The 22,419-nt window shown below is 39.2% G+C and overlaps 1 protein-coding gene across 2 annotated transcripts in view; it reads right to left on the bottom strand.

Moving 5' to 3' along the window:
- FARS2 (phenylalanyl-tRNA synthetase 2, mitochondrial) overlaps positions 1 to 22,419 on the bottom strand; it is a 596,483-nt gene that overhangs the window by 469,221 nt on the left and 104,843 nt on the right. The window contains exon 2 of one of the 2 annotated variants that reach the window (XM_004479208.3): positions 5,670 to 5,736. The exons of the other annotated variant lie outside the window; for it this stretch is intronic. The gene's annotated coding sequence lies outside the window, so the exon portion shown is untranslated. The remainder of the gene's footprint in view (positions 1 to 5,669; positions 5,737 to 22,419) is intronic. 2 annotated transcript variants of the gene reach the window in all.

Below are 22,419 nucleotides of genomic sequence, written 5' to 3'. Positions count from 1 at the left end.
TCACAAAGTCAAGTGAATAACATCAAAACTTTGAGTTAATTTCAGCTTAAATCAACCTACTATCCATCATTTATTTTTGTTTTGAATGAGGGTATTTAACAAATTGTAGTTCTATATTTTTCATATTAAAGAATGATAGTATAATTAACCAATAAATTTAGTATTTAAAAGAATTTTATACTAATCTTACTAATATGTGTACATAATAATTTTAAAATACAAAATGTTCAGCTAATGAAAAAGAAGTAAACAACTAAAACTTTTCACACAGAAATAATTTAACAAGGAGAATGGTGCTGACAAGTAAAAATTAACACTTGTTTTAAATTAGCTCACTAAAGTGCATACTAAAAATTATTTTAAGCATTTAGAAATATTACTATGCTATAGAGGAAATAGCCTTCAGGTTAAAAATTCTTTTCTCTCAAATACTCTAAATAAAATTATTTTATCGAGAGTCTCCAAATAAAGTCACTGCATATAAAATCGTACAGTCTTGACTGTGTAAACAGTAAATTATAATACACAATGGCGATGATGGTCTTTTAGGCCCACAGTTATTAAACAGACACTAACACCCTGAACTATTTCTCCACCTAGAAATGGTGACTCATCACAGACACAGTCTGACAGATGGAACGTACTGAGTGGCAGTTTCATGATTCAAACACAGGTCACCTTATAATCATCTGGTTTCAGCCCACCCTTCTGTTTCCATTCCTTGCTTGCAAGTACCAGCCTACCTTGCTTTTTTCCCATAGATGTAGTCCTAAAAAGTTCTTTGTGAATTTTTTCCCCAAATCAAACCACATCTTCCCATTGACATAATTCAGAATTCCAGAGATGTTTTATCTCTATGAAACCCAGTCTTATTCCCTTTTTCTCCTACTCAGTGGAACAGAATCCTCTTTTCCTTCTTCCCAACTGATTCCTACACATAGCTCATGGGTGGCACATCAAACACTCAGAGTTAGGACACCAGTTCATCTATTACATCTGACACATGCTACTTGAGTACAGGGACAATGTCATTGTACTTGGAGTCTTACACATTTGATGGATGACGAAAGAGCAAAAGAAATATTTATCCAAGTCAAAAGGAGTAAACACATTATGAGCACCAATGTTATACATTTCTAAATCATCATTTCGCTGAGAAAAGTCACCATTCATTCATTCACAGTGACAGCTCCATTGTTTCATCTTCTCCCCTTAACAGATCCACTGATAAAGTAGTCAAAAACCCAAAGCATACTGCTCAGCAAAGATGAACAGGATGAAATCAAGTCACACTTTTTTAATTCCTAATTCAGAGAAAGTAGTTTTGTGCACATTAAATCATATCCTGTACAATATGGCGGAAGAAAGAAATTTAGACCCACATACCAGGGTTCCCAGTTCAGCCCCACTCATAAGTATTGTATTCTCTCCTAAAATTCTCCTTAAATAAGAAAAAAAATAGTCCTTCATTTCTTTATAAGTTTTGTTAAGTCTGTTTTAAGGATAAGTTAGCAATTGAAGGTATTTAATTGAAATTACTAAGTATCTAAGATATAACAATGAAAACAATGGATGAATGGATGGATAGATAGACAGACAGATAGATAGACAGATTGAGAGATAGAAAGTAGAAGCCTCCTATGAAGAGAACTGGGTAGGGGGGAAGCAGATGTAGAAGGGAAATTTACTTTTTACTATATACCCTTTAACTTTCTGAATTGTGTACTGAGTATATGCGTGTATTTGTGAGTGTGTGTGTACATATTATTTACTCACAGCACTAATTATTTTTTAAACACATATAAAATGTTATGAGAGTCTGCTAAAGCTGGACTCAGATAAAATAGCCTTAAACACATGAATAATCTAAAACAAGCAAAATCAATTAAGCACTGGGTTCAAGGAGTTAATAAAGGACAATAAAATAAAATTAAGAAAAAAGGAGAAAATAATGAGAGTAGAAAAAAGGAAATTAGAAACTGAAAACAGGACAAATATTTGGAGTTTATATTGAGGAAAATAAGAGCAAACTCTCCTAGTAGGCAATGAATGGCACAGAGAATTATTTAAGGGCAAAGAACTCCATTACCTCAAGCTCTCAGTTCCCACCTCAGGAGGTGTAGCAGTGTGATATGGTTATGAATTCCAAAAACAGATATTGGATTATGTTTGTAATCTGGTCTGTACCTGGGCGTGATTAAATTATGATTAGGGCTTTGATTGGGCCATGTCATTAGGGCATTGAATCCCCGCCCTTTGGTGGGTGGGGATTCACAGATAAAAGGCGTGGCAAAGGACAGAGTTGAGGGTTTTTGATGTTGGAGTTTAGATGTTGGAGTTTGCTGCTGAAGCCCCGGGAGGTAAGCACACAAAGGAAAGAGAAGCAAGCCCCAGGAAGAGAGGAACCCTGAGCCCAGGAATAAGCAAGCCGTGGGAAGGGAGGAACCCAGGAAGCCTGAACCCTCACAGACATCAGCAGCCATCTTGCTCCAATATGTGAAAATAGACTTTGGTGAGGGAAGTAACTTATGCCTTATGGCCTAGTATCTGTAAGCTCCTACCCCAAATAAATACCCCTTGTAAAAACCAACCCATTTCTGTTAGTATGCATCAGCACCCCTTTGGCTGACTAATACAGGAGGGGAGACAGCAAGGATGATACAAAATGAAGATACTTTAAAAAGAATTATGTAATAAGGAATGAGCTTCACCCAGAAGTTATTTCTTAACAGAAAATTTAAGCTTACTATTTTAAACAAAGCAAAATAATCTTGTATAGAACTCTGCTCCTCTGGGAAATGGTCCCTGGATCAGAAACAAAACCACCAGCTCCACTAGAGAAGTGATTCAAGCTCTAGGATCTCAGGCGCCACCCTGGACCTGAAATCAGAATCTCTGGGGCAGAGTTCAGCAGTGGGGGCTTTGACAAGCCCTCAGGGCAAATTTAATGCAGGCTAAAGTTTGAGAACCATAGGTACAAAAATTTTTTAACATGTTACTATACTACTAAGCAGAGGCTAGAAAGTGAATGAAATATTCTCAATGAGGACAGTCCTTCTTTAGGAAAAGCAATAGCTATTCTGTGCAAGCATTTTCAGTGTTTTTCATTTTTTGGGTGCCCCTTTCATTTCAATTGGCCAGCAGATCCTCAAGTATTATTATAATGGCAGTTCTCTGCCATCACCCTGAGTTTCAGGCTTTCACTCTGGTGTAAGCTAGTAAGGAAACAAGATAATTAAGCTTACTAGGTACAGCGGTGCTCAGAGATACATTCACCAAATGCAATGAATGTCTCATGGTGATGGAGGAGGTTGTTGTTATGCCGGGAGGAGTGGGGTTAGGGGGTGGGGGGTATATGGGGACCTCATATTTTTTGAATGTAACATTAAAAAATAAATAAAGACAAAATAAATAAAAAATAAAATAAAATAAAAAATCAGGAAAAAAAAAAAAAGAAGTGAACGCAAAGCAGGCGTCCACAAGGCTTGAGTGAAGACCTAAGGAATAAAGTACTTGGCTTTAGTGCAGGGGGATTGCAAGAGCCATCTTTTACCTGTAGAGGCTTTTTTCTAAAAAAATTGTGGTAATATATGTAAAACATAAAGTTTGCCATTTTAACCATTTTAAGTGTACAATTCAGTGGCATTCATTGCTTTTACCATCACCACCTTCCATTACTAAAACTTCTTCAAGACCCCAAAAAGGAGCTCTGTACCCATTAATCAATAATAACCCCTTAGAGGCATTTAATTTCTAGTCCTGAGCTGTATTCCAGAAGGGTAACATGGGTAGAAAACTATTCTCTATATTCTCTGGATAAGAAGGAGATGTTAATATATTGAGATTTGGAAAATTTTTTGTTAGACTAGAATATAAATCTGTAGCTGCTGATACAAGAATTCGCTTTTTTAAAAAATCACCAAGTTGCACAGAAGAGGAGCTAAAAAGCACCCCCCCTTCTCCCTTCAACACACTAGAAAGGACATCACTGTATGACTATGTAAACACCACCTTAAGGATTTATATTTCAAAAGAAATGTAGTCAGAAGGAACTTAGGGACCAGGCAGCCATTTCACAGATGGAAAACGGGGGCTCCGAGGCTTTCTCTGAATGGCCCTTGCCAACTAGAGCTAACTCCAGATGGGGTCTCCTTAACTCATAATCAAATGTTTTTCACATGGTCCCAGCTGTATCTTCCCTTTACACAAAGGAGCACAAGCACAGAGGCAAGCAAAAACTAGGGCAGAATGGGCATTACATAATAATTTTTAGAGTTCAAAAATCAGTGCTATTCTTCTCAAGGGAAAGCTATTAACTTAAAAAACAAAACAAAAAATAGCTTCCCCGTAGAAGACAAAGTCACCTTCAAGAGCACCATGGCCAGAAATGACCTACAATACAAATGAAAAGACAAAAACTATTTTCAGATTTTTATTGTCAGCAATTCAGTCTATTAGACATGGAATTCTCATCTTAGCACAGAGATTGCAAAGAGTGGTGCCTCTAACTGATCAAATATTACAGAACAGAAAACAGTAATTATTCCCACTTGGACACAACTTAAATGCCCAACACAAAGCAGTCTGTGAAATTATGTATAGTATAAGGATGTGAGGGAAGATACCAGTTTTTTTGATGTTGGGCAATGGTCATGATATAAATAAAGCAACTGAAAAGGCATACCTATAACATGATACTATCTTTGTTTTGTATGCACAAGTATGTATCTTATATTTGATAATTACTCCCGTATTTTTCAGGAATGGTTGAGTGTCATATGCCGGGTGGTGCCTCATATGTATGCACATAGCTTTAGGAGACTGGAAGGGGAAGCAACAATCAACTGGTTTAACATCTTGGTTTAACAGATGGGAAGGGACTTACTGGCGGTCGTTCATGGGGAGCCAGAAGTGAATGGGGAGCCTGGGCTCGGGCACACTACCACCTGCTGTCACCCTAACCCTCCTATAGATTCTCTTAGTGAGATTTTCCAGAGATTGTAGTAACAGGCATTTGAAAAATAAGGTCTATACTTCAAACAAAAACATGCTTCAAAAACCAAAAGTCCATTTTCTCCACTACTGCCTATGAAAAATTATAGCCCTATTTTCTGAGTGTGGCATTTATTTGAAAATCAGATTGTATTGTTAAACCTAATATGAGCTGTGAAGATAATTAATATAAATGTGAAAAACTCTGGGTGAAGTGGGAAAACCAAGGAAAGGGACTGTTCATAAAGTTTAAGCCACTTTCCTATACCACACTGCAGCATCTAATAATCTGTTACTCTCAAACACAAAAAATTCAAACACTAAGTTGAAATGACTCTTTTCCCTAAATCTTCTATCACTTATGCTGAACCTAGAGCAGATGCACATCATCTTATGTGTCTCTGAGAAGCTGTGGGTGTACTGCCATTTAAAGAAACCCTAAAGTCAATCCTTTGCTGTAGTCAAGATGCCTCTTATAATTTAATTTACCTGAGGGAGAGATGACACACCTGTAAAACATGCTGTTAAACTTTGTTTTATGGTCTGCACAGTGCCAGGACTTTTTTGTCTTTTTTTTTCTGGAGGTACCAGGGGTTAAACCCAGGACCTCAAACATGGGAAGCAGGTCCTTCCCTGGTCTTTTTGATATTACTCAGACACCTAGAAGCTTTGCTCACCTCTGTAGTATGTCAAAGAGGAAATCTCTGTAAGCTGTGTTTTCTTCTTACTCCTCCAGGCAGAAATCTAGTAGAAAAATAGATGAATAATAGTAATAAATATCATAATAATAATAAAAACATTAATAGTAATATTTCATGAGTCACTACTGGGCACTTTGCATATATCATCTCATTTATTCATCATCACATTATTTTGTAAGAAAGGCAAATGAGGCTCTACGGTTACAAAGCAAAAGAAGTAGTTGCAAAGAATTGGAAGCCCAGCCCTCACTCCAAAGCCCATATTTAGCCCACTAAATTTGGATTGTGGACAACTTTCTATTGTCCAGGCACGAAAAATTTCTCTAGACCAGTCCCTCTTACTTTACTGCTTCTAGATGGTCAAGGAGAGCTTATCATGTGGGATGATGTGTCCTTTAACATAGTTGCAGGCTTCAAGGACAACACTTGCCCCTGGAACTGGTCTACTAGAACACTTCCTTCTTCCTAAACAATTTCCTCAAGTGCCAAGCCTTGGCCTTTCAATCCAGTTGAGGAGGGAGGTACCATGAATCCGAGAGAATCAACACAGGTTGCAGGAGACCTAGGATGAGGACAGGCAGCCACTCTGAGAGTGAATAGATTTCTCTCCACAGGCCTTGAGTCTTTAGGTCAGCTGGGTCTTTTGGAGGCCAGCCTTGTCCTTTCCTCTCTGGGCCTAAGCTGGTCCCTGCTCCTCACGGCTTCCATGTCCACATCCCCTTTCTGTACAGGGATGATGTTAAGAGCAGACAGCAAACCCTCTCTCCATCCCCCCACAACCACAGCCAGCCTCTCCCAAGGCCGTGACAGCAAGGGCCATTGAGAATCACCGTCCGGGACCCAGACAAACCAGCCCTGGAGGCGGCTTACTTTGAAGACACCTCATCAAAGCATGGCTTGTAAGACGTTGGGTGATTGGAACCTCAGAGGCCATTTAGGGCACCACACACCAGAAGCAGTGGAAGGCCCGTCAAGAAGCCGGCAGGGCAGAGCTGCAGCAGCAGAGGCGGCCCGGGGCCCGGCAGGACCGAGGATGCTCAGTGTAACCACCGCCAGGCACAAGGTCCATCTCGGGAGTAGTGGGTTCTTTGAGTTAATCAATCACTTTATTCTTTGAAAGGGGCTGGGGAGATGAATTTCAGTTCTTAAACTCTTAAGGGACAAAACTGACGTCCACAGTCCAAAGAGGACAGGACTGCGAATCTGTAGCTTAGCCAGCTAAGCGGATGAATGCCTTCTCACTCCCCACAGCAGAATCCCAGGCAGGGTCCGGACCACCACCCACAGCAGAGGACACCCCTTCTGCTGCCAGGGACCCTGTTCTGCTCCCCCTGCCACAGCCCTTCCCCTGCGCAGGCCCCCGGGGGCCTACGTGTATGTGTTGTGTTCGCATAGTATTCATTTTCCACTTTCATTTCTAGTTCCCTACTTGTGACTATTTTACTTTTATATGTTAACACAAATGTATATCTTTGTTGTAAGCTGTCTTCAATGATCTGAGTTAAGAGAAAGGTAAAATGATAAAGAAATAAATAACTCCCAGCTCCTTATTCATACGGGCTGAAAAAAATGAGATAAAATAAGTTTGTTCATATTTTATCTAAAAGAAGAATATTCATTTTCTGTATAAGGAGCTGAAGAGCTCCAGTAGAATCATGTTTACAGTGGCAAGCTTCTCAGACACCATCAAGGCCAATTTGTTCACCTTAAAGAAAACCGAGACCCAGTAAAGATGCAACCTAACAAAGATCCCAAAGGTAGCAGTTTATGAGCATTCCACAACTTTACCGTATTTGACATTCATTGTTTGAAACACTGAGAACAGATATCCTCAAACCACCTTTGCTGGGCCTAATTGGGCCTTGTGCACCTCAGCTGATAATCAGACCCATCCAGCATATATCAACAGCTCTACTTTGCATAGCAATGCTTATTTGTGCAATTATTTGAATATTTTGTTGCATTTATCTATATTAATTTCTAAAAATAACTGGAAATGGAAAAATATAAGTACTGATACCAACAAGAATACAACTAAAACATGATTAGGTGTATGAAAGTGGTCGCTGATTCAGTGGACAGTTAGTATAGGATGACTTTGACTGACTGGTGTGAAAAAATGAAGGAAAAAAATTACAGATGTTCTAAATCACAAAACTACAATGTTTAAAGATTTTCCAAATGATGAAAGGAAGTGATCGAAATTTTAGAAAAGATCATTAAAATACGAAATAAAAACTAGCATCAGAAGAACATTCCAGTAATTCAAATCAGAAGGGAAAAAACAACAGCTGGGGGGGTACTGGGCCCCTGGCCGGGGGGTCACTGTCGTGGACCCTGGGGGAGCAGCGGCAGTCCCCCAGGTGCAACAGCAAGAACCAGGAAGGAAGGAGGGCCCAACAGTGGGCTCCTGACACTAATGGCTATGCTTTTGAGCCTATACACCTGCAATAAGAATAAGGCCTAGAGTAGCACTGTGCCTGGGAGTTTCCTCCTGACAGCCTTCATGTTACTCAAATGTGGCCACTCTCACAGCCAAATTCAGCATGTAGATGCAGTGCATTCCCCCCAGCGTGGGACATGACACCCGGGGATGAGCCTCCCTGGCACCGAGGGATCACTATCACATACCAGCTGAAGATGCAACTAGAAAAGGACCTTGAATTAAAGGTTCAACATGGATCAGCAGAATATCCCTGTCTACATATAATAACATGACTTCAAAATGCTGTTTGACCTAATGTAAGGGGGAAATGGAAAGGAGAAATGAGAATATAAGGCTATGAGTCTCTAAAAAAGAGTCTGGAGGTTGTCAGAAGGAATCCCCTTATGCACAATTGAGCAGAGTCTGAGAGACAGATAAAGTAGATAGAACCCCAGGTATTGGTTCTCTTGAGGAATAAAGAGATCCACGGGTTCTATGGTCATGGCAGATGGGGTTCACTGCCATGGCAGATGGCCCTTTTTTGGAGCTGATGTTTCTGCGTGATGGAATTGGACTCAGAGGGGATCTCTTTTCACAAGACTTGCATGCTACTTTATTGGAACTGCAGTTAGTGCTGGGGTCTTAGATATATTTAGGGGATTTGAATCTCTGGACTGATAATATGACACCCAGGCCCAGAGCCTCAACAGACTTCAGCTCCTACACTTTGATTTATTGGACTTACCCCACTCAGCTAACACGGAGTTGAAGAAGGTCAACCACCACACCATGGAGCCTAGAATGTCTACAACTGAAAGCAGGAGGAGTGCATCCAGTATCCATGTGGAATCTAAGCCCCCACTTGACATAGATGTGCAATGGACACAACCAATCCAATGTCCACAGAGAAAATGTGGCATGGGTGTGGGAAGGGTAGCCATGGTGGCTGCTGGGTTTGGGCAATGGGAGGAAGAGATGAGATGTGGAAGCATTTTCGGGACGAGGAGATGTCCTGGGTGGTGCTTCACGGACAATTACGGGACATTGTAGATCCCCCCAGGGCCCACTGGATGGAACGTGGGAGAGTGTGGGCTATGATGTGGACCATTGACTATGGGGTGCAGTGATGCTCAGAGATGTACTTACCAGGTGCAATGGATGTATCACGATGACGGGAGAGAGTGTTGCTGTGGGGGGAGCGGGGGGTGGGGGCGGTGGGGTTGAATGGGACCTCATATTTTTTTAATGTAATTTTTAAAAATAAATAAATAATTAAAAATTTTTTTTAAAAAATCAGAAGGGAGTTTATGGGTCTGTTCATTATGTATATATATTATTACAGACTTTTTTATGAAGAGGGTAGCCAGTTCCTTTAACAAAACAATCTCTTATCAAAAGAACTTAGCTAGTTCTTTTATCAAAACAAAGACTCTCCCATCAAAATCTTTATCACGAGTTCCTGCTCAGCCTCTTACAAAATCATCATCAAAAACCCTGAATCCAAAGAGTATCTATTTATTTTACCGACCATAAACAGTACTAGAACTGACAGAAGCATAATGGGAGTGACAAAATTACTTTAGAAAATTTAGTTACTGTCTACATTTCACCTTAATACACGTTTAATGTTGTTTTTAAAACTACATGTACATAGCATAACAGACATAAAAATACACCTTTAAAACATAATAAGAAATTTTAGCTTTTTTTTTTAGCTCCCTGGGAGCATAAAAACAAAGTGATTAACTTCTATACATTAAATATTTATATTCACTTTCAGGAATGTGTTGTGAACAAAAGTAGAGGAAAGCCTGTGGCGGCAGAGAAAGTACTAGCACTCAGGTCTTTCGGGCAGTACATCTTCGACATTTCTTTGGCTGGCCTTCTCTCCTAGGAGAAGACTGCATGGGCTTTGCAACACCTACTCTGGTTACTCAGAAGCTATTTTTTAATTGCTCATGGCTATTGGCACAAATTCTAGAACGTGTAAGCATATAATCAATGAAGCACTGATAGATATTCTTCCACCCCATTCCTACTCAGTGAGAAAATGTGGTCAAAGGTAATTCACATTTCACTTTCAGGTACTTTTTTTTTGGTAAATAAAGCATATCCAAGGAAATTAGTTTTGAATCATAAACAAAAATTCATGGGGTAGAGAAGAAAATCAATCAAACCACAAATAACCACTGCAACTGTCAGCCTTGCTTATAAGCTCATAACTATAAGACAAAAGGCAAAGGAGAAGAAAGAAAATGCAATTGTTCCTCCAAGAAAGGGCACACAATATTACTGGGATCTACATGGGGCCAGTGATGACCATTTGGATTTCTGTTTATATGTGATGATTTGGTCCAATAAATAAAATCAGTAATGTCACAGAGTCACAATGAGGCTAGCAATTAAAAGGTAAAGATACACATTTTCTCCTCTCTTGTGGCCTGGCAAGCTGGACTCAATCTTTCCTACTATTTTTCCTAATGAGCTATTTACATAACTCTCCTAAGTAAAGTGTTCTTTGTTGATGTCTCTAATTCCTCTCCTCTGTGTTCTTTCAAACTCATTCTGCTGAGGCACTTTTTCCATCACAACAACAAAATTGCCAAATCATCAATTCTCAGACTCATCTTTCTTGAACAATCCGTAGCATTCGACAAAGCTGTTCCCTACTTTTTCTTCAAAAGCTTTCTTCTTTCAGCTCTCAGCTCAACACTGGTCTTCTCCTACCTTACCAGCTGTTCCTTTTCGGTCCCATTTGCTTTCCCCCACTCAGAACAGATTCTCTATATACTGAAGTGTCCCAGGGCTCAGTTTCAAACCACTACCTCCATTCACTCCCTAGATGACCTTAGCCATCTCCCAATCTTAAATATCATCTCTATGCAGAAAATTTTCTAATTATATCTCCAGCTAAAACCCCTTCCCCTAAATTCCAAACCTGTATAGCTGTGGTAGAGGGCATAAATACATCCTGTAGTTAGGACCAGGTGTATTGGCCTGGCAGCAAGAAGCACATCCCCTAGCAGATAGGAGGACTGCTGGTCCATTCCTTCCCCTACTCTGAGCACATGCTCCCTGTAGAAAGTCTGATTCTGGTGAGACTGTTTTGTGACATCCAACCGCTTGGTGTATCTGGCCCTGACAGAAGGGGAGTGGTGCTCCTCCACTATGACACACACACACACAAGAGAGCAGTGCTGCATGTAGAACATCTGCCATGCTGACCACGGACTGAGACCTGCTGGTTGTGGGGAACCAGCGCCCACGAGTGAGGCTGACCTGGCTCTGTCTCTTCTCTAGTGAGTAAACGTTGCTCCATTCAGTGCTGTCTATGAGTAATGCATCTATGGAGACCCCAACATCTGTGTTGGAGTGGGCTGATACATCCTTAGGTGTCTCTCCTTCTGACCTACAATAACCGACTGCCTACTCAGCATCTCTAGTTGTGTCTTGGTTTGCCAGGTCTGCTATGACAAATGCCACATACTGGTGGGCTTAAACAACAGGAATTTGCTGTCTCACAGTCTTGGGCACCAGGAAGTCCAACATCAAGGTATCAGCAGGCTACGGTTTCTTCTCTGAAGTCTAAAGCATTTTGGTGCTGGCTTGCCAACAATCCATAACTATATCCCTGCCTCGATCATACCACAATCTGTCTCTGTCACATCCTGTGGCTTCTAGTTCCATGTCCAAATTTCCTTTGTTTATAAGGACTCCAGTCATGTAGGATTAAGGCTCACCCTGATTCAATTTGCCTTGACTAAATTGGATCTTAGAAGATCCTATTAACAAATGAGTCCACACCTTAATTAATAATCCTGTCTACAAAGGACCACTTAAAAATGGGTTCACACCCACAGGACCCAGGGTAGGACTTGAACTTGGATGTCTGATAGTGATGTCAAGCCTAACACATCTAACGCTACACTCTTAATTTCACACGACCCTGCCCAATTTTTTCTTCCCCATCTCATTCATGCTTCTGGTGTCTCAAGTTAGAAACTCTGGAGCCACGCTTAGTTTCTCTTTTTTCACACACCCCTTATTGAATCCATCCACAAGTTCTGTTAGCTCTACCTTCAAAATGTATCTTGAATACAACTTCTTCACCTTACCTCTGCCACCATCACCCTGACCTGAGCCACCAATGTCTCTCACTTGAGTTTTTGCAACTGCTACCTAATTGGTTGGTTTCCTTGTTTCCACCCTTTTTCCTCTACAGTCTACTTCCCATTCAGCAGCAGATCCTTTAAAAACCTAAGTCAGATCCTAACAAAAACTTCCCAACTAAGAGGAATAAAAGCCAAAGTCCTTACAATGATCAACAACGGTCTATCCCACCACCACCACCTTCATGACCTCATCTCCTACTCTCCCTTCTAGAACTCATTGCCACCCGAACTGGCCTCCAGGTGTTTTTCTCACATGCCAGGTACACTCTTGCCCCAGGGAATCTTTCCTCGAAGTATTCATTCACCAGTCACACAATCACTGAAACCCTCCCTGATCACTGCTCCCCTCTTGATGCCCAACCCCATCACTCTGCTTCATTTATCTCCTTAACGCTTATTACCATTTGACATGGGATTATTTGTTTCTTGATTGTCTTTCCCCAACAACTAGGCAATACTCCTTGGAAGGATGGACTTTGTACTGGTCCTTACTGCAGACTCAGTTCCTAAATCAGTGTCCAACACACTATGGTAGGCAGAATCCCAAGTTGACCCTAAAGACTCACATCCTTGTACAATCCCCTCCCCTCTGAGTAGGACTTGTGAATATAATGGATATCATGGCCATGGTTATATTATATTATATGGCAAAGGTGAAGGGATTTGGCAGATGTAATTAAGGTCCCTAATCAATTGATTCTGAGTTCATAAAATGGGAATGAGTCCTTGATGAGTCTGGCTTAATCAGGTGAGTTTTAAAGGGGTTAGGTCTTCCCTAGGAACAAGAGGTATCAGAATTCTTTTGCTAGTGTTAAAGAAGCAAAGAGCTCTGTGTGAACTAACTAAGGAGAGGGACCAGTGGCAGGGGACTGTGGGAAGCCTCTAGGAGCCAAGAGCCTCTGTCCTACAGCAGCAAGGAAGTGAATTCAGCCAATAACCCTGTGTGTTTGGATGAGAACCCCGAGCTCCAGATGAAAATGCATCACAGCCAACACCTTGATTTCAGTCTTGAGAGCCCCTGAACTGAGTTGTGCCCCAACTTGGCTCCTCCAGAACCTGTGAGATAATAAATTGGTGTTAGATTAAATCAACTAAGATTGGGTTCATTGTTAAGTAGCAACAGGAAAGTATTATACACAGGGTGTGTATTCAATAAATACTGTTGAATCAATGGTTTCCCATTCATTTAGATGCTTGGAATAATGAATGCTACATAATCAAGCTTCCTCAATTCACAAGATTTGGTATCGCAAGAATTAAGGCAGTGGAAGAGGGGCACAAAGTCCATGTTAGTATTTCAAGTAAATATTATATGACAATGAAAAGCAAATGCTAAAAGAAGAGAAAATGAGAATTAGGGGAATTTAAAATATTTTCCTTTTCTATTTTATCCTCACTATACTCTAAATGGGGAAATGACTACATTAAGAATACTGGCAACATCAACTAAAAAAAGGGGGAAAATATCAGCATAGAGAATTTTGCCATTCTCAACATGTGATGTGATGGTAAATGAGGGTAGAACTCCTTGATGCATTTTTTAAATGTTTATTTTTCCTTTGCTCAAAGTAACTCACTTTGGAGCATGTTAGGGAAATCAGCAGCCTGTTAAGCAGGCATCACCCAGACCTCACCTACGCCCACCTCCTTCTCAGGGTAAGTCAGGAATACATGCTAAATGGCCCTCCTCCAGCCTTCCACCATCCCACCTCTTTTTCTAGTGTACGCCATTCCACAACCTGGCAGAGATGTTAAAGTCTATTGAAAAGCCACACCTTAACCCCAGAAACTGAGAATAAGCAACCCCAGATGCGTCTCAAAACAGGAATTCTCGGTGACAGGGCCCCCTTTCCCTAAGATGGATAAAAGCAACACAAACAGTTTAGAACTGTCTTCTCTAGTGAGAAGTGCAGGGTATGGAGCTGACATCTATCAGCCCAACACCAACCGAAAGCAGTTTTTAGTCATCCCCAGGAAAAGGACATAATGGGAATTCTTCTCCTGCTCTTTTGAACTCTCTGCACTGTGTGAGAGACAAAGAGATTATCTGCCCTTTCTGGACTCATTATGCTGTGTAAGTAATAAAGGGATCATTTGCTGAAAGCTTCTGTTGTGCCTGGAACCTGGGTTCCAAGAAGGCACCGTTATAGCAACTCACTCTGCAGAGCACATACAATGCTGGGGAGAGTTTATACATTTGAGGACAACAAATGCAAGCTCTATATAGTAATTAAATCTGTATGCATAAAAATGAATTTTTGGATAGCAGTATAGGAGATATCCAAGGCAAGAATATAAAAATAAAAAGTGACACCACCACAGTGGTGTCAGAACACCACTGCAGTGAACAACCAAACTCTACCCAATATCTCCCAAGAAAGGAAGGTTCTCATGCTTTTCCTCAGCAAAACTTCTCTCACAAGATATAAAAATCTCTTCACATGGCCCCAGAGCAGGAAAATGAATATGAAACAAAGTACACATGTGAAAACATGTCCCTAAAAGCACTTCTCCCTCCATTTTGTGTCCTCCTCCCTTAGAACTTCTTCCCGACTCCCAGCAGATTTATGGTCATAGCAATACCCAGGCAGAAAGCCTACAAGTGGCCCATGGCTCAGTCTTGGCTTGACTAGCAGGAAGCTCTGTGGGAATAACCCCAGTGTCCACGACCAGATCGTAGTTGAAGAGGCTGAATGCAGCTGCTGCCCCAAGACACACTTCCATCTTTCATATAAGGCTACGGGACTTTTAGACGCATCATCTCTAATGTTCCCAAACTAGGAAAATAATTGCTAAAAATGGCTAACAAAGATAAAAGCAGAAAATTCTTGACTTTGATTTTTAGGGAAAATAGTTTTAAACTACATGAGTTATTTACTTACAAGGAATCATGGGGATTAAGGTGAAAAGTGAGAACACCTGTAAAGTATTCTGAGCTGTTAGGAATAAAAACACAAATTGGCAGTAGGATTTGTCTTTTACCTGAGTTGACTGTAGTTAGGATTTTATACTTAACTTAAAAAATAAATAATAAATGAGTGGGGGATTGTCTAGAGTACCCACAATCATCTTCCTACAACATGTATCATCTCAAGTCACCCAACAAAGCCTGTTTCCTGAATATGGGCTACATCTAACAGAAGCAGAGCCACGTAAAGAAACATCTCATTGGTAAATAGTTGTTACTAGAGCAAATTACCAAATCTGAAAGCATGGCATCCATTACCATTAAATATCAAAGCAGATTCAAAATCAACCCTGGGTTATTGTGATGATTAAATGTCAAAGGCACATAAGACCTCATTAAATACTTAGTTGTTATAATACTGTTATCACTACTCATTAATTGACATAAAAATATTACCGCTATCTACGGTTGCACTGGCTAGAACTATCTGCTAGAACAATTAAGTGATTTGTTACAAAGATGAAGAATCCCCAGTTAAGTTCCTGAGAAGTTACTGAATGACACTAGAGTAAAATATTTTTCACTAGAACACATAAAATATTGGCTGAGAAGTACAGTCATGCCACTGGTCACAAGTCTTGGATTTTGCCACATTTATGTTTTCATAATCTTGTGTTTTTTCTGGTTCTCTTAGTATATTTTTAGAGAATTTAAAAAATATTTTAATGCAAACATCATAAGAAAAAAATTCCAGTTTCAATTCATTTAACAATAGCAACATAAGGCCAATAAAAAAGTGGAAAACATGAAATACAACTATATCAGGATCATTAGTAAGATAACATATTTGAGAACAAAAATTGTATTCAGAGAAGAATATGAAACAAGCATTTATCATCATCATTAGTAAGACAATATGTTTGAGAAAAATGGCATATTTAATTCAGGAAAGGCCTGGGTACTACGTAGGGAAATTTTAAGAAGTATGTTCTACCTAAGAACAGCCAACCTTCCATACATTCATTCAACAAACATCGAAGAGGTGAGATAAGGAGCCAAGCCCTGGGGAGTCCACAGGATCCAGCCATGAAACCCTGTGACCAACAGTGAGAATTTCTTTGAAGTGTACAGATCACAAGGCATTTTCCTAAAACAGGGCTCTGGGCATCCAGATCATCAGAGAATGCTCTGCCAAAGAGGTGAACTTCAGCAGAAATTCCCACAGGACAGCCAGATGGGGTACAGATGGAGAGCGGGATGAGCAGGAGGCAGAGGGAGCATTCTGGAGCTGGGGGAGGAGCATGAGACCAGGCACGGAGGCGGGAGTGTCAAGGACATTTCTCATTCTAACTCGGTATGGCTTACACTCAGGATTGCTGAATCTCTGAAAGGCTAGGTAAAAGACTGCTAAGGAGAAAAGATAGAAAAAAATTACCTGCTTTCAAGTAAAAGTAAAAGATGGGGTGAACATACACCAAAGAGAAATCTGTTGATATCTTCATTACCTGACACTGGAATGGACACTCAGGTAATAGCATTGAAAACTGCACACCGGGAAAACATGTTAATTAGCAGGAAAGGTATAGACACAATGAAAAAAAATAGTTAACTCTGCCAGATTCTAATTTTAAAAATTCAAACTACATATGATTACATCCTATTCATTTTATTCTGTATAGCCAATAGGTCTATTAAAACAATCACTCATAAAAATTGGTTTTTACTTTATAACCATTGAACTCTGAGTAGTTGTAACTCTGAATTTCACTTTACCAATACAACCCAGTTTCTACCCAGAATTATAAAAAGGAAAAAAAAAAAAACCACAACAATCTATTTAAAAACTTGCTTTAAATTAGTTTTTAAAGCTACTGTGTTAACAAGATTCCCCTGAAATTTTACTTGTGCTACTAAAAATATGAAAAGATATCATTGATTCATTACCAGGGAATCATGAAGTTCTCCCAGAAACCTGTCTTGACAGTAAAAAGTAGCATGCAGTATCTAGATAAGCCGTTGAAATCATTTCAAACAGAGAAGAGTCACTTGACAAGCAAATATTTTTGATTTTTAGGAATATGACTACTAGAAGGAAAACATCTAAGTATTACTATGCCACAACATAACTGTGTATCTAGAAAGCTCAAATGAATCGACTGATAAACTATTAGAAAAGATACCAGTATGCTGAAGGGAAGGAAGAGATAAAAATATTTTGATCAATTGCTTTCTTAAATTCTAGCAGTAGCCAACAGGAAATAAAGCTATACTTAAAAGGTATCTTTACAAAGGGGCCAATTTGAAGCAAATTACAAAACAGAAGATCTGAATAAAGAGAGAAATCTTGCATGGCAAGATTGAATTACGATAAAATGCCACTTCTTCCAAAATTATTTTAATGTAATTTGCAATGACATTTTCTTTAGGGGAAAGAGGGAGAGAAAGAACTTGTAAAGCCCATCCTAAAATTTATAGATGTTATGAATTTTTAGAAAAAACAATGGAATAATAATAGGCACTAAGAATTTTTAGAAAAAAACAATTATTATAATAATGAAATTAAAGAATGAAAACTGGCACAGGAACTATTAGAAGAACCAGACTCTATGGTATTAAAAAAAAAAACCTTAAAATTAGAGCTCATAAACCAAAATAGAAGGAATAGATTATATAAGAATTAGTTTAGAGAAATTAATCATTACTACTTGGTTGAAAAATGAAATGGTCTTCACTTCATGCCATGTGCCAAAATTGGCTGCATAGAAAGTTCTGCTATATATTAAAAGGGAAAAAAAATTAAAAACTGAGGCAAATACTCAGATAATTATATAACTGGTTTGGGTTTAGGAATGAATGCAAAAGAAATGCAAAATCAAAAAAATGTATTTTGATTAAAATATATCTAATACAGGACAACCAGCAAGATGGCAGCAGAGTAAGGAGCTCCTAGAGTTAGCTAATTCCACAGGGTAGTTAGTAATGACTGAGTTATCTACAGCACCAGTCTGGGGGCTCCAGAAGACCAGAAGAGCATCCTGCTACATCCTTGAAGGAGTGGAAGAAGGAGACCGTGTATCTGCAAAGGAGATTTGTAAGTAGAGCACTCTGTGCCCATCCTCCATTGGCAGCACAAGCTACTTCAGGGGCTGTTCTGTGGCTGGAGTTGAAAGCTCAGTTTCTCAAAAATGGGGGAGGTAGAGATGGTTAGGGCACCAACTTCAGCTACTTATTAGTAACATACGCGAGCTAAAGTATAACCCTAAGAACCACTGAAGTTTGAACCTGTCTTAGTCGGAAAGAGGCCAGAAACCACCATTTTGACTCCATTCCCAGCATGAGGGGAAGCTAGGGTGATTGAAAATCACAGTGACGGTAGGAACCAACTTCTTTCTAACCAGATCAGCCTGCAGCTCTAGCCTAGCTGGCACAGACTAAATAGTTGGAAGGCTAATAGGGCAACTGCGATCATTTCGGACCCACGCTGCATAGATTGCTGCTCACACCTGCAGCTCCATCCCCACCCCAGGCAGAAGAGGAAGAGAGTAAAGCTTCTTCAGTCTCTCTGGACAACTACAGTCTAGGCCTGCATGATTTGGCTGATTACACACAGCTGTGGCTCTGTCCCTATGCCTGGCAAAGGAGAAAGATGGAAGGAGTTTCATCAGTCCCTGAGGCAATGTGGACAGCTTAAGCCTCTACCTCTTACAGCACCAACTACATCCTTGGCTCCTACTACACAACAGGCAAGGGATAAAGGGCAAGAAAGCCCTAAATTAAAGAGAGAAACTGCACCCAGAGTAAATATATCTAGTAAGCCAGATGTCAAGACACCAAAAAAAAATTACAATCCATACCAAGAAACAGGAAGATGACTGAATTAAAGGAACAAGATAAGCTTCCAGATGATATAACAAGAGTTGAGACAACTAATCATAGATATTCAAACAAATCTCCTTAATAAATTCAATGAGATGGCTAAAGAGGTTAAGGATATTAAGAAAATATTGGATGAGCACAAAGAAGAATTTGAAAGCATACACAGAAAAATAGTGGATCTTAAAGGAATGAAAGGTACAATAAATGAAATTAAAAATATGCTGGAATCATGACAGCATATTTGAGGAGACAGAAGAAAGGACTGGTGAGCTTGAAGACATGGCCTCCAAAAACAAGCATATAGAGGAACATATGAAGGAAAGAATGGAAAAATGCTATACTTATACCTGATGTAATAGATTTTAAAATACACCAATAATGCGCAATCGGAGGAGGAAGTCAGGGAAAAAATTCCATTTACAATAGCAACTAAAAGAATCAAATATTTAGGAATAAACTAAACCAAGGATGTAAAGCACTTATAGTCAGAAAACTACAATGCATTGGTAAAAGAAATTTTTAAAAGACCTAAATAATTGGAAGAACATTCCATGCTCATGGATTGGAAGGCTAAATATCGTTAAGATGTCAATTCTGCCCAAATTGACATACAGATTCAATGCAATTCTGATAACAATTCCACCAGCATTTTCTAAATAAATTGAAAACACAATTATCAAATTCATTTGAAAGGGTGAGGGGTCACGAATAGCCAGAAACATTTTTAAAAGGAAAAGTGAAGTCGGAGAAATCTCACTTCTGGACTTTTAAATCATATTATCTAGCTACAGTGGTAAAAACAGCATAGTACTGGCATAAAGACAGACACATAGACCAAGAGAACCGAACTGATGGTTTAAGAAACAGACCCTCACATCATGGTCAATTGATTTTCTTTCTTTCCTTTTTTTTTTTAAGTGATTTTCAACAAGCCTGCCAAACCCACCTAGCTTGGGAAGAAAAGTCCATTCAACATATGGGGTGGCAGACTTGGCCCAGTGGTTAGGGCGTCCGTCTACCACATGGGAAGTCCACGGTTCAAACCCTGGGCCTCCTTGACCCGTGTGGAGCTGGCCCATGTGCAGTGCTGATGCGCACGCAAGGAGTGCTGTGCCACGAAGGGGTATCCCCTGCGTAGGGGAGCCCCACGCGCAAGGAGCATCCCATAAGGAGAGCTGCCTAGCGGGAAAGAAAGTGTAGCCTGTCCAGGAATGGTGCCGCATACACGGAGAGCTGACACAGCAAGATGATGCAACCAAAAAGAAACACAGATTCCCGTGCCGCTGACAACAGAAGCGGACAAAGAAGATGCAGCAAAATAGACACAGAGAACAGACAACCGGGGTGGAGTGGGGAGAGAAATAAATAAATAAATAAATCTTTAAAAAAAAAAAAAACATATGGTGTTGGGAGAACAGGATATCCACAGCCAAAAGAAAGAAAGAGGACCCCTATTTAACACCTTATACAAAAATTAATTCAAAATGGATTTTTTTAAAACCTACTATAAAAGTAAGAACCATAAAACTTCTAGAAGAAAATGTAAGAAAACATCTTCAAGACCTGGTAGTTGGTGGTGGATTCTTAAAGGAAATAAGAGGAGGACTGAGATGGACTACTGATGCTCAGTGTATGCAGAAGTTTTAATTAGCTTTACTGTAAAAGTGTGGAAATGTATAGAGTTGATGGTAACACATTATAGTGAGTAAAAGCTGGTTTATAAATGGGAATGTGGCTGGAAAGGATAGTCTAGGGATGTAAATGTCAGTGGAAAGAAAGCTAGAGGACTTTCTAGGGACTGAACAGTAAACTCAGAAGGCAATAAGAATTGTGGTTGATGGTACAAATGCAAGAGTGTCTTTTATCAGCTAGCACAGATATACATCACTTGTGCAGGGTGGTGGGAATATGGGGAAACATGGGAAAAATACAACTGGAGTGCCCTATAGACTGTGGTTAAAAGCAATACTGTAATATTCACGCATCAAATGCCAAGGACGTACTGTGTTGATAATGGGAGACTACAGAAAAAGTGTGTCAAATATTCACTATGGACTGTGGTTAGTTGTAACAGTCTGATGATACCATCTCATAATCTGTAATAAATGTTCCACCACAGTGGGTGTGTTTTTGATGGACGGGTGTTGTATTCCGCACATACGCATGATTATTTTGTAAGTTCACAACTTCTGTAACAAAAATATATTTTAAAATATAGTACTAGGGTGAGTTGGGGGGGAAAATACACCAAATGTAAGATATGTAATATAGTTAGTAGTAAGATTTTGATGATATTCTTTCATAATTTGTAACAAATGTCCCACAACAATGCAAGGAGTTGGTGGTGGGTTGATGTATGGGATCCCTATATGGTGTTATGCATGTTTGCTTGTAAGTTCACAACTTATACTGTATACTTATTGTATATGTATGCTCATGTGTAAGTAATATAATAATAATAACATAGAGTGGGTTGGGGAGAAAATACACCAAATATAAGATACCTAGTTTAGTAGTAATATTAGTTAAAAATGTTTCACAACAATGCAAAGACTTGGTGGTAGGGTAAAGTATGAGAGCCCTGTATGATGTTATTCATGCTTTTTCATAAGTTCACTACTATTACTGTACAATTATTGTTTATTATGGGTGATATACTTCAATAAATTTTTTTAAAGTAAAGGAAAAAAACACATTTAATGGAATGAAAGATGCATAAATTTGACCACACAAAATTAAAAATTTACAAACATCAAAAAATTTGAAAGGTGAAAAATAATTTGAGGAAAAAAATATCTGTAGTGAATGATAAAGGATTGGCCACTTGTGCCCTGCAACAGAATACAGTATCAGTTCTTTGAAATGCTGATGGCTTTTTCAATATCCTACTCCATATAAACGTTGTTTGCATCATTTTCATTACAGATCAGGGAAACATGAATATTCGTTTTATTTCAAAAACAAATCTGGGCTTTTGAAAATAGTTTATGTGCCCATAGATTTATGAGAACCCACATATGTGAAAAAAATATCTTAGGCTTTAGAAATACTTTGAAAAGACTCATAGCTTCCAGTTACAGGGATATGATATAAAGTCCCTGAGACTTTTAAAAACCATCAAACTGCCATGTCTTTGTTCCACAACTCTAAAATGATATATTTAGAAGTAAGGGTTTTTTCCTCCACTCTGAGCTTTCTGACCAAAAAAAATTTTTTAATTAAAAAATAAATATTACCTTTTAGTGTGCTTTAATTTTAAAGGAAAAAATAACTGATAAATTTTAAAAAACACAATAGGAAAAAAAATGTGAGAATTAATCAACTTCATTTGTACCTCTATGGTTT

Source organism: Dasypus novemcinctus, chromosome 22, assembly GCF_030445035.2.
Source record: "Dasypus novemcinctus isolate mDasNov1 chromosome 22, mDasNov1.1.hap2, whole genome shotgun sequence".
NCBI classification, from domain to species: Eukaryota; Metazoa; Chordata; class Mammalia; order Cingulata; family Dasypodidae; genus Dasypus; species Dasypus novemcinctus.
Note: the sequence above shows the minus strand (reverse complement) of the source record. Positions and strands in the feature narration are given on the sequence as shown.